Source organism: Ovis aries, chromosome 20 (genome assembly GCF_016772045.2).
Source record: "Ovis aries strain OAR_USU_Benz2616 breed Rambouillet chromosome 20, ARS-UI_Ramb_v3.0, whole genome shotgun sequence".
NCBI lineage: Eukaryota > Metazoa > Chordata > Mammalia > Artiodactyla > Bovidae > Ovis > Ovis aries.
Window position 1 is genome coordinate 22,053,942 of NC_056073.1, and position 13,027 is coordinate 22,066,968.

Below are 13,027 nucleotides of genomic sequence, written 5' to 3' on the forward strand. Positions count from 1 at the left end.
CAGTTCAGTTCAGTCACTCAGTTGTGTCTGACTCTTTGTGACCCCGTGGACTGTAGCACTCCAGGCCTCCTTGTCCATCACCAACTCCCAGAGTTTACTCAAACTCATGTACAGTGATACCATCCAACCACCTCATCCCCTGTCACCCATTTCTCTTGCCTTCAATCTTGTCCAGCAGCAGGGTCCTTTCCAGTGAATCAGCTCTCCGCATCAGGTGGCCAAGTATTGGAGTTTCAGCTTCAGCATCAGTCCTTCCAGTGAATATTCAGGACTGATTTCCTTTAGGATGGACTGGTTGGATCTCCTTGCAGTCCAAGGGACTCTCAAGAGTCTTCTCCAACACCACAGTGCAAAAGCATCAATTCTTTGGCGCTCAGCTTTTTTTATAGTCCAACTCTCACATCCATACATGACTACTAGAAAAACCATAGCCTTGACTAGATAGACGTCTTTGGCAAAGTAATGTCTCTGCTTTTTAATATGATGTCTAGGTTGGTCATAACGTTCCTTCCAAGAAGTAAGCATCTTTTAATGTCATGGCTGCAGTCACCATCAGCAGTGATTTTGGAGCCCCCTCAAAATAAAGTCTGCCTGTTTCCACTGTTTCCCCATCTATATCCCATGAAGTGATGGGACCAGATGCCATGATCTTAGTTTTCTGAATGTTGAGCTTTAAGCCAACTTTTTCACTCTCCTCTTTCATTTTCATCAAGAGGCTCTTTTGTTCTTCTTCATTTTCTGCCACAAGGGTGGTGTCATCTGCATAATCTGAGGTTATTGATACTTCTGTCAATCTCTATTCCAACTTGTGCTTCTTCCAGCCCAGCGTTTCTCATGATGTACTCTGCATAGAAGTTAAATAAGGAGGGTGATGATACTAAATGACCTAAATCAAATCCCTTATGATTATACAGTGGAAGTGAGAAATAGATTTAAGGGTCTAGATCTGATAGAGTGCCTGATGAACTGTGGAATGACAGGAGACAGGGATCAAGACCATCCTCATGGAAAAAGAAATGCAAAAAAGCAAAATGGCTCTCTGGGGAGGCCTTACAAAGAGCTGTGAAAAGAAGAGAGGCAAAAGCAAAGGAGAAAAGGAAAGATATAAGCATCTGAATGCAGAGTTCCAAGGAATAGCGAGAAGAGATAAGAAAGCCTTCTTCAGTGATCAATGCAAATAAATAGAGGAAAAGAACAGAATGGGAGAGACTAGAGATCTCTTCAAGAAAATTAGCGATACCAAGGGAACATTTCATGCAAAGATGGGCTCAATAAAAGACAGAAATGGTCTGGACCTAACAGAAGCAGAAGATATTAAGAAGAGGTGGCAAGAACACACGGAAGAACTGTACAAAAAAAGATCTTCATGACCCAGATAATCATGATGATGTGATCACTAATCTAGAGCCAGACATCTTGGAATGTGAAGTCATGTGGGCCTTAGAAAGCATCACTATGAACAAAGCTAGTGGAGGTGATGGAATTCCAGTTGAGCTATTTCAAATCCTGGAAGATGATGCTGTGAAAGTGCTGCCCTCAATATGCCAGCAAATTTGGAAAACTCAGCAGTGGCCACAGGACTGGAAAAGGTCACTTTTCATTCCAATTCCAAGGAAAGGCAATGCAAAAGAATGCTCAAACTCATCTCACATGCTAGTAAAGTAATGCTCAAAATTGTCCAAGCCAGGCTTCAGCAATACGTGAACCGTGAAATCCCTGATGTTCAAGTTGGTTTTAGAAAAGGCAGAGGAACCAGAGATCAAACTGCCAACATCCACTGGATCATGGAAAAGCAAGAGAGTTCCAGAAAAACATCTATTTCTGCTTTATTGACTATGCCAAAGCCTTTGACTGTGTGGATCACAATAAACTGTGGAAAATTCTGAAAGAGATGGGAATACCAGACCACCTGACCTGCCTCTTGAGAAATCTGTATGCAGGTCAAGAAGCAACAGTTAGAACTGGACATGGAACAACAGACTGGTTCCAAATAGGAAAAGGAGTACGTCAAGGCTGTATATTGTCACCCTGCTTATTTAACTTCTATGCAGAGTACATCATGAGAAACACTGGGCTGGAGGAAACACAAGCTGGAATCAAGATTGCTGGAAGAAATAACAGTAACCTCAGATATGCAGATGATACCACCCTTATGGCAGAAAGTGAAGAGGAGCTAAAAGGCCTCTTGATGAAAGTGAAAGAGGAGAGTGAAAAAGTTGGCTTAAAGCTCAACATTCAGAAAACTAAGATCATGGCATCTGGGCCCATCACTTCATGGGAAATAGATGGGGAAACAGTGGAAACAGTGTCAGACTTTTTTTTTTTTGGGCTCCAAAATCACTGCAGATGGTGACTGCAGCCATGAAATTAAAAGACACTTACTCCTTGGAAGAAAAGTTATGAGCAACCTAGATAGCATATTCAAAAGTAGAGACATTACTTTGCTGACTAAGGTCCATCTAGTCAAGGCTATGGTTTTTCCTGTGGTCATGTATGGATGTGAGAGTTGGACTGTGAAGAGGCTGAGCGCCGAAGAATTGATGCTTTTGAACTGTGGTGTTGGAGAAGACTCTTGAGAGTCCCTTGGACTGCAAGGAGATCCAACCAGTCCATCCTGAAGGAGATCAGCCCTGGGATTTCTTTGGAAGGAATGATGCTAAAGCTGAAACTCCAGTACTTTGTCCACCTGATGCGAAGAGTTGACTCATTGGAAAATACTTTGATGCTGGGAGGTATTGGGGGCAGGAGAAGAAGGGGACGGCAGAGGAAGAGATGGCTGGATGGCATCACTGACTCGATGGACGTGAGTCTGAGTGAACTCCGGGAGATGGTGATGGACAGGGAGGCCTGGCGTGCTACGATTCATGGGGTCACAAAGAGTCGGACATGACTCAGCGACTGAACTGAACTGAACTGCATATACAGCCTTGACATATTCCTTGTCCTATTTGGAGCCAGTCTGTTGTTTCATGTCCAGTTCTAACTGTTGCTTCGTGACCTATATACAGATTTCTCAAGAGGCAGGTCAGGTGTTCTGGATTCATTGGAAGGACTGATGCTAAAGCTGAAGCTCCAAAACTTTGGCTACCTGCTGTGAAGAACTGACTCATTGGAAAAAAACTCTGATGTTGGGAAAGATTGAGGGCAGGAGGAGTAGTGGGTGACAGGGATGAGGTGGTTGGATGGCATCACTGATCAATGGACATGAGTTTGAGCAGACTCCAGGAGATAGTGAAGGACAGGGAAGCCTGATGTGCTACGGTCCATGGGGTCACAAAGAGCTGGACATGACTGAGCGATTAAACAACAGAATCAAAGTGATTGTTTTATACACACACACACACACACACATGCATTCTTTTTTCAGATTCATTTCCCATATAGATTGTTACAGAGTACTCGTTAGAGTTCCCCTTGCTGTACAGCAGGTTTATATTATTCGTCCATTTTATAATAGTAGTGTGTATATGTCAACCCCAATCTCCCAATTTATTCCTCTCCTCTACTTTCTCCCTCTGGTCCCATCACTTCATGGGAAATAGATGGGGAAACAGTGGAAACAGTGTCAGACTTTATTTTTTGGGGCTCTAAAATCACTGCAGATGGTGACTGCAGCCATGAAATTAAAAGACGCTTACTCCTTGGAAGAAAAGTTATGAGCAACCTAGATAGTATATTCAAAAGCAGAGACATTACTTTGCTGACTAAGGTCCGTCTAGTCAAGGCTATGGTTTTTCCTGTGGTCATGTATGGATGTGAGAGTTGGACTGTGAAGAAGGCTGAGCGCCGAAGAATTGATGCTTTTGAACTGTGGTGTTGGAGAAGACTCTTGAGAGTCCCTTGGACTGCAAGGAGATCCAACCAGTCCATTCTAAAGTAGATCAGCCCTGGGATTTCTTTGGAAGGAATGATGCTAAAGCTGAAGCTCCAGTACTTTGGCCACCTCATGCGAAGAGTTGACTCATTGGAAAAGACTCTGATGCTGGGAGGGATTGGGGGCAGGAGAAGAAGGGGGCGACCGAGGATGAGATGGCTGGATGGCATCACTGACTTGATGGACGCAAGTCTGAATGAACTCCGGGAGTTGGTGATGGACAGGGAGGCCTGGCGTGCTGCAATTCATGGGTTCGCAAAGAGTTGGACACGACTGAGCAACTGAACTGAACTGAAGTGAATCATAAGTTTATTTTCTACATTTTTGAAAATGGCTATTTCCACTGTTCCTTCCCAGGAGGCTCTATAGGAGTAGGTTCACAGGTTTAACTTTGGGAACACATAGGTATATTCCCCACTTTGATTTCTGGTTTTGCAGTGGCCCAAAGGGTGCTCAAGATGATTCCAAGAGACAATAAATGCAAAGTACTCATGTTGATAAACTCTACATGAGGATGAAAAAACACCAAGTAACAGAGAATTCCCTGATAGTTCAGTGGTGAGGACTCCATGCTTCTACTGCAGGGGGAATCCCTGATTGGGTTTCCCCAGGTTCAGTCCCTGGTTGGGGAACTAGGACCCCCAAAACCACACAGAATTGAAAAACAAAACAAAACAAAAATTAAAAGAAAATTATCGTCCCTCATAAAAAAAAATCCATCAACTAACAAATTATACATTGCATGGAGATCTAAACAATATCAGAAATCCATGTGGTTTTAAACTATTCCAAAAAATTAGAAATATTGGAATATTTATTAGACACTGAGAAGTTCAGATTCGTTGCCCTTCTGATTATTTCAATGCCTTTTGCACTGAAATAAGCTCAGCCATCTGTGATCTGGGGGAAGTACTTCGGCTTTTCACTCAAGCTGTTCTCTCTAGGCATCTGGAGCATTCTCTCCACACACTCTTTCCCCATACCTCACGCACATCATTCGTAGTTCTTAAAATGTTTCTTCCTTCACTCCCATTTTTACGCAACTTCTCACAATCATCTCTTATCGAATCATGATCTCTTCTTTCACAGCACTTCTTACAATTAGTTGGTTGTGTGTGCTGTGTTATGTGATGTGTGTTATTTAGATGGCATTTTAAAAAATGGCTGTCCCCCTGGCTGGCTTGTTGCACTGTGAGGACCAGGGCTGTATCTTTGCTGCACATCACTTGTTATCTGGAGTCAGTGCCATGCCCAGCATACAGTGGACAATTGATAAACACCATTTAGATGAATTAAGTCCAAGAGAGACTTGAAGGGGGCAAAAAGCTCAGAAGGCAGTCCAAATGGTATGCAGAAGGGCAACAGAGACAACCTCATTTCACAAACTGCGTTTAAATTACGGTGTGTAGAACCACAGCTGTGACCTTAATACTGCAGTTTGCTCTCTCATTATTCTGATCAGCGAGGGCTTCTTATCAGGATCTCTGTGGCTCAAAGAAAAGTGAAGTCAAGCCCAATGTATGAAGCTTAGAAGGACCAAAGATTGCATAAAAGGTGCATGGCACGCAATGGGTGTGCACACCCTTCAAGAGTTGAAACGTAGTTGACATGCCCTTTTTAAGGCGGTCACTTCTTGCTACTTTCAGAATTTTCAGACCAACGTTTGACTAATACAAGAAATGCTGCTATGGACATTCATGTACAAGTTTTTGTTGCAGATATATTAATATGTTTTTATTTCTTTGGGGTATATAGAGGGGGTGGAATTTCTAAGTCACATGATAACTATGACTAATCATTTGAGGAACTACTAGGCTGTATTCCAAAGTGGCTGCACCATGGGAACCCACTCCGGTATTCTTGTCTGGCAAATTTCACTGACAGAGGAGCCTGGAGGGCTACAGTCCATGGAGTCACAAAGAGTTGGACGTGACTAAGCACAACCAAGTGGCTGCACCATTTTATGCTCCCACCGGAAGCGTATGGAGATTCTGTTTCTCCACGCCCTCGTCAACACTTGCTGTTGTCTGAATTTTTGACCCAGCCATTCATTCCAGTGGGTATGAGGTGCTATGTCCTTGTGGTTTTGATTTGCATTTCCCTGATAACTAATGATGTTGAGCATCTTTTCATGTGCTTTGACCATTTGCATATCTTAAATGTCTGCTCAGATCCTTTGCTCATAATTTTTTTAAAGTGTTGCACCAATTCAGGTTCTTGACAGAACTCTGTCACTAACTCAGATACCATATAAAGTGAGTCTCAAACTGCCTTTGTCATAATTTTTCTCATCTTCAATGTGGCTGAGGACTCTTCCGTCTCAAGAAGTTGTGAAGACTAGGTAAGAGAGCATATATGCAGGTACTTTATAAATCAAAAAGAGATGAGATATCTAGGTTATTAAAAAACTAACAAAGTGGAAAATGTATAGGGCAATTTGGGGGGAAATTTTGAACCTTGGTATAAGTACAAGTACACCAAGGAGAAGCTGGAAAAATAAAAACACACTATTTAAATGATAAAACTACCAAAGTGTTTATGTCTTATCAACATTAGGAATCAGAAGAGATTTTAAAAGTTTCTATTTTGAATAATTTTGGGTTTAGAATAAAAATTTTAGGTTTATCTCTATTGTAAGACAAAAGAGTTCCTTATTATCTTTCATGCAGTTTCTTCTAAAGTTGTCATCTAACATAATCATAAAATCAGGCAGTTAACACTGGGACAATACTGATGCTCCCCGTCCATGGGGATTCTCCAGGCAAGAATACTGGACTGGGTTGCCATGCCCTCCTCCAGGGGATCTTCCCAACCCAGGGATCAAACCCAGGTCTCCTGCATTGAGGTGGATTCTTTACCATCTGAGCCACCAAAGAAGCCCAAGAATACTGGAGTGGGTAGCCTACCCCTTCTCCAGGGGATCTTCCCAACTCAGGAATCAAACTGGGGTCTCCTGCCCTGCAAGTAGATTCTTTACCAGCTGAGCTGCCGGGGAAGCCCACAGTTCTGACGTCACAACACTGTCAGCCCCAGACTTTTCTTTGCTAGTGTCTTTTCTGTTCCAAAGTTCAATCCATGGTCCCATGTTGCCTGTAGTCATCGTGTCTTTTTAAACTCTTTTCATCTACAAGAGTTTCTCAGTTTCTCCCTGTTTCTGATGATCCTGATGTTTTCGAAGAATCCTGGTCAGGTGTTTTGCAAAATGGGATTTGCCAGATGCTTTCTTGTGATTAGATGGGGTTATGGATTTTAGGGCTAATTACTCCAGAGGTGAAATGTGCTTCTTCTTCTGTTGTATCAGAGAGTGAGTGATACGGATATGTTTTATCACTGGGGATATTAGGCTTGGCTACATGGTTAATGTGAAGAAGAAGTTGGATGTTGAGAAATTTTCACCCCTCCATGGTCTTGCCAAGAAAAGATTAGGTCCCAAATATGTTTCCCTAAATTCACTCTTAATAAAATGCAGCAGCTGCTATTCCACTGTGCAAAATTAAAAAACAAAACGAATACAAGAGAAGGAGGTGGGTGGGAGAGAAATTTGCATCTGCGTTCCAGGGAGATCCCGCCTGATCAGGGCCTTGGCAGTTGGGCACAAGGGAGGGGACAGCCAAAATGAAAGGCAGGTCGAGTAACCAGGCCTGGTGCTGAGCAAGCTGCTTCCCAAAGATAAGGTGAGAACTGAAGAGCCTCCCCGAAAGCATGACTACCTTTTTTTTTTTTTTTTCTTCCAAAACTTGGTCCTTTCCTGACTGTGTTTTATCAAGGTGTTCACTGGGCTTCAGGCCCTAATGTATTTTTCCAGTAAGAAAGATGGCCTTTAGTGGCCTTTTGAAAAACCACTGGTATCTGATAGCTGCCAGGCTCTTTACACAGGCTACTTAGAATCCTTCACCCTGTCCAACAAGGTAGGTTTGTTTATTACTGCTATTGTAAAATGGGAAAATGGAGAAAATATTAATAAATGACCCCCAAAGTCTAATAGCATTTAGAAAAATCCCAGGGCTCAGATTAGAATGCAGTCTATCTGACTGTTGCTCTTTTTCTTTGGCTAATAGATGTTGATGCTGTCTTACTAAGTCTTTCAGGTATTACTGACCTTAATGACTAGGATTTCAGAGACGTAGCGGTAGTAACAGAAAGAATGGAGTGGGTTAGGGAGAAAATGGGAAAGCAAAAGGAAAGGGATTAATAAATACAATTGGAGGGACCTCCCTGGTGGTCTAGCGGTGAGACCTCATGCTTCCAATGCAGGGGGCATGGGTCTGATGCCTGGCTGAGTATTTAAGATCCCGTATCCCCTGCGGTATGGCAACGAAGCAAAACAAAACAATTTGAGATTTCCTTGCAAAGGAAAAAAATGAAAAAGAAAAAGTTTATCAAGTGACCAAAATGAATTGGGAACCAGAGAACAGATGCCGTGGTTGGCCTTGGATGGAGTAAGACAGTTTTCCCATTTGAACAAGAAGGAAGAAATGAATATATGTGTATATATGGCTGATGGATAACATCTTTTTCCACTATAAAGAGGAACAAGGTTTTTAGATAGAGAAAAGATGTTCTTTTTAGTTTCACCAAACCACATTTCACATGACTTTCCATCTTTGCAAGTGAACGATTTTTATTAGCTATAGCATCCCATTTGATGATAAGAGGTCTATGCCCACAGTGTATTTTTTAAAAATGAAGAATATGAGGCAGAGGTGCTATGTAGCCCACTAACCCTATATATTTTATGCCCTCCACAGTTACAAAAAGTTCCTCAAATAGAGAACAGTCTTCTGGGGGGGGGAAGGGGCATGGGACAGGGAAGGATTGGCAGTTTGGGGTTCAGTTCAGTTCATTTCAGTCCCTGAGTCATGTCCGACTCTTTGCGACCCCATGAATTGCAGCACGCCAGGCCTCCCTGTCCATCACCAACTCCCGGAGTTCACTCAGACTCACAGCCATCAAGTCAGTGATGCCATCCAGCCATCTCATCCTCTGTCGTCCCCTTCTCCTCCTGCCCCCAATTCCTCCCAGCATCAAAGTCTTTTACAATGAGTCAACTCTTCGCACGAGGTGGCCAAAGTACTGGAGCTTCAGCTTTCACATCATTCCTTCCAAAGAAATCCCAGGGCTGATCTCCTTCAGAATGGACTGGTTGGATCTCCTTGCAGTCCAAGGGACTCTCAAGAGTCTTCTCCAACACCACAGTTCAAAAGCATCAATTCTTCAGTGCTCAGCCTTCTTCACAGTCCAACTCTCACATCCATACATGACTACTGGAAAAACCATAGCCTCGACTAGATGGACCTTAGTCGGCAAAGTAATGTCTCTGCTTTTGAATATGCTATCTAGGTTGCTCATAACTTTTCTTCCAAGGAGTAAGAGTCTTTTAATTTCATGGCTGCAGTCACCATCTGCAGTGATTTTGGAGCCCCCCAAAATAAAGTCCGACACTGTTTCCACTGTTTCCCCATCTATTTCCCATGAAGTGATGGGACTGGATGCCATGATCTTCCTTTTCTGAATGTTGAGCTTTAAGCCAACTTTTTCACTCTCCTCTTTCACTTTCATCAAGAGGCTTTTTAGTTCCTCTTCACTTTTGCCATAAGGGTGGGGTCATCTGCATATCTGAGGTTATTGGTATTTCTCCTGGCAATCTTGATTCCAGCTTGTGTTTCTTCCAGTCCAGCGTTTTTAGCAAATGCAAACTAGTGTACATAGGATGGACAAAAAGCAAGGTCTTCCTAAATAACAAGCCAGACTCTACTCAACACTCTGTAACAACAAAAATGAGAAAATAATCTGAAGCATAAAATTATGTACATGTGTCACTGAATCAGGTTGTTGTACACTGAAAACAAACTCAACATTAAAAACCCATTCTGTTTTAATATAAAATAAATATTAAATTTAAAAAGAACAGAAAAGAAATGCCAAGGGAATTGCCCTCAGCCTCGTGACTTGGTGTCACATCCCTGGGCCCTGAAGAGCTTTGGAGCCTAAGGCTGGGGTGTGGTGGAGCTGAGGGGACTGGGGGAGGCACCAGCAAATGAGCCCTGTTTGGACCTGGGGTGCCTGGTCCCCTGTGCATGGCACCCTGACCTCCAGGTGGGCCCTCCAGGTGAGCCCCTGCAGCTCAGCCACGCCTGGCGCCCGGAGAGGGTGATGGGCCTTGGAAAGTGGCCTGGCCTCCGTGAACCCCAGCACTGCAGTTCCCACGGGCAGCCGTCTTCCTCAGGTCCCCACCTAAGTAGGACAGAATCCCACACCTCGAGGTTTGGGCAGGGCTTTGGATTTGTTTGGGCAGGGAGTGAAGTCTAAGGAGGCAAAAGCAATGAGCTCCTAGATGAGGCACATTCCAAAAATATCTACAACCCTTGAACAGGACTCTGTCTAGGGCTCATGTTGACCTGGGAATCTCAGTGGGAAATGAAAATGTGCTGCCGCCTTGTGGACATTTTTTGTAACTACAACTATAAAGATGGGGCCTTAGGGACACGTCATGTTCAAGAAGGCACATGCCGGGCTGTAAAGACCACCCGCCCCGGAAAACGTCCTGTGGTAGGTAATCGGAAAAGAATTCAAAGAGGCTGTCCTTAAAACAGCCAGTGTCAGAAGGTCATTTTAACTCACAAGGTTTTTCTTTCTGTGTTTGTTTTTTAAAGCATGTGAAAAGATGATCAATATGGCTCATGATTCAGTTCAGTCGCTCAGTCGTGTCCTATTCTTTGTGACCACATGGACTGCAGCATGTCAGGCCTCCCTGTCCATCACCAACTCCCGGAGCTTGCTCAAACTCATGTCCATTGAGTCGGTGATGCCATCCAAGCATCTCATCCTCTGTCGTCCCCTTCTTCTGCCTTCAATCTTTCTCAGAATCAGGATCTTTTCCAATCAGTCAGTTCCTCGCATCAGGTGGCCAAAGTATTGGGGCTTCAGCTTCAGCATCAGTCCTTTCAATGAATATTCAGGACTTTAGGATTGACCCATGATTAAACAAAAGCAAATCAAGTAGGGTAGCACCTCCCACCAGTAAGAATGCCCATCGTCCAAAAGCCTAGAAAAAATAAATGCCAGAGAAGGCGTGAAGAAAGGGAACCCTCTTACAGTGTTTCAGGGGATGTAAATGACAACAGGCAGGATGGAGAAAAGTATGTGTTAGTCACTCCGTCGTGTCCAACTTTTTGGGACCCTATGGGCTGTAGCCTGCCAGGCTCCTCTGTCCGTGGAGTTCTCCAGGCAACAGGTTGCCATTCTCTTCTCCAGGGGATTTTCCCAATCCAGGGATTAAATCCAGGTCTCTTGCATTGCAGACATATTTTTAACCCTCTGAGCCGCTAGGGAAGCCCCATAAAACAGCATGGAGGTTCCTTAATCAACTAGAAAGAGACCTTCTGCAGGAACTGAGATGCCACTCCTGGGCCTGTATGTGGAGAAAAACCATAATTAGAAAAGAGACTTGCACCACAACCTTCACTGAAGCACATTTTACAATAGCCTAGATGTGGGAGCAATCATAATCTCCATCTTCAGATGAACAGATTAAAAAGAAGTTATACACATATATACATATATAAGGCAATATAGTCAGCCATTAAGAAAAATGAATAATGCCACTCTCAGCAACATGAATGGACCTGGAGATGGTCATAATGGGTGAAGGAAGTCAGAGAAAGAGAGAGATTTGAATACAGTTTTTAAGTAGAATCTAAAAATCGATGCAAATGAACTCATTTTGAAAACAGAAAGACACTCAAAGACTCAAAAAACAAAATTATGGTTGCCTAAAAGAAGTGATGGAGTAGGGAGAAATGAGGAAACTGAAATTAACATATGCCCAGTAATACATACAAAAAGTGAATCATACTGTCTAGCACATGGAAGTCTACTCGGCACTCTGTAATACCTACATGGGAAAAGAATCACACAAGAGTAGATATACATTAATGGGTAACTGAATCAAATTGCTGTACACCAAAACAAATGTGGTAAATCCACTCTATTTTAATATCAAATAAAACTTAAATTTTAGTTAAGAGAGTGAAAAAATTGGCTTAAAACTCAACATTCAGAAAACTAAGATCATGGCATCTGGTCCTATCACTTCATGGCAAATAGATGGGGAAGCAATGGAAACAGGCAGACTTTATTTTGGGAGGCTCCAAAATCACTGCAGATGGTGACTGCAGCCATGAAATTAAAAGACGCTTACTCCTTGGAAGAAAAGTTATGACCAACCTAAACAGCATATTAAAAAGCAGAGACATTACTTTGCCAACAAAAGTCCATCTAGTCAAAGCTATGGTTTTTCCAGTAGTCATGTATGGATGTGAGAGTTGGACTATAAAGAAAGCTGAGCACCGAAGAACTGATGCTTTTGCACTGTGGTGTTGGAGAAGACTCTTGAGAGTCCCTTGGACTGCAAGGAGATACAACCAGTCCATTCTAAAGGAAATCAGTCCTGAATATTCATTAGAAGGATTGATGTCGAAGCTGAAACTCCAATACTTTGGCCACCTAATGCAAAGGACTGATTCATTTGAAAAGACCCTGATGCTGGGAAAGATTGAATACAGGAGGAGAAGTGGATGATAGGATGAGATGGCTGGATGGCATCACCGACTCAATGGACATGATTTTGAGTAAACTCCAGGAGTTGTTGATGGACAGGGAGGCCTGGCGTGCTGCAGTCCATGGGGTCTCAAGGAGTCGGACACAGCTGAGTGACTGAACGGAACCGAACTGAAAAATTTACAAAGAACAGAGAGAAAGGACAAACGGTGTTCCCCTCAGGCCTCGGTGACCAGGGCTGGTGTCATGTGCCTGGAGTCTGAACAGCCTTGGAACCTCAGGCTGGATGTGGTGGAGCTGAGGGACCTGGGGAGGAGTTGCCAGCAAAGGAGCCCCTTTGGGACCTGGAGCACCTGGTCCTGTGAATGGGACCTCGACCTCCAGATCCAGGTGCGCCCTCTGATAGCTCAGCCACCCCTGCTGCTGCTGCTAAGTCTCTTCAGTCATGTTCGACTCTGTGCGACCCCAAAAATGGCAGCCCACCAGGCTCCCCCATCCCTGGGATTCTCCGGGCAAAAATACTGGAGTGGGTTGCCATTTCCCTCTCCAGTGCATGAAAGTGAAAAGAGAAAGTGAAGTCGCTCAGCCGTGTCC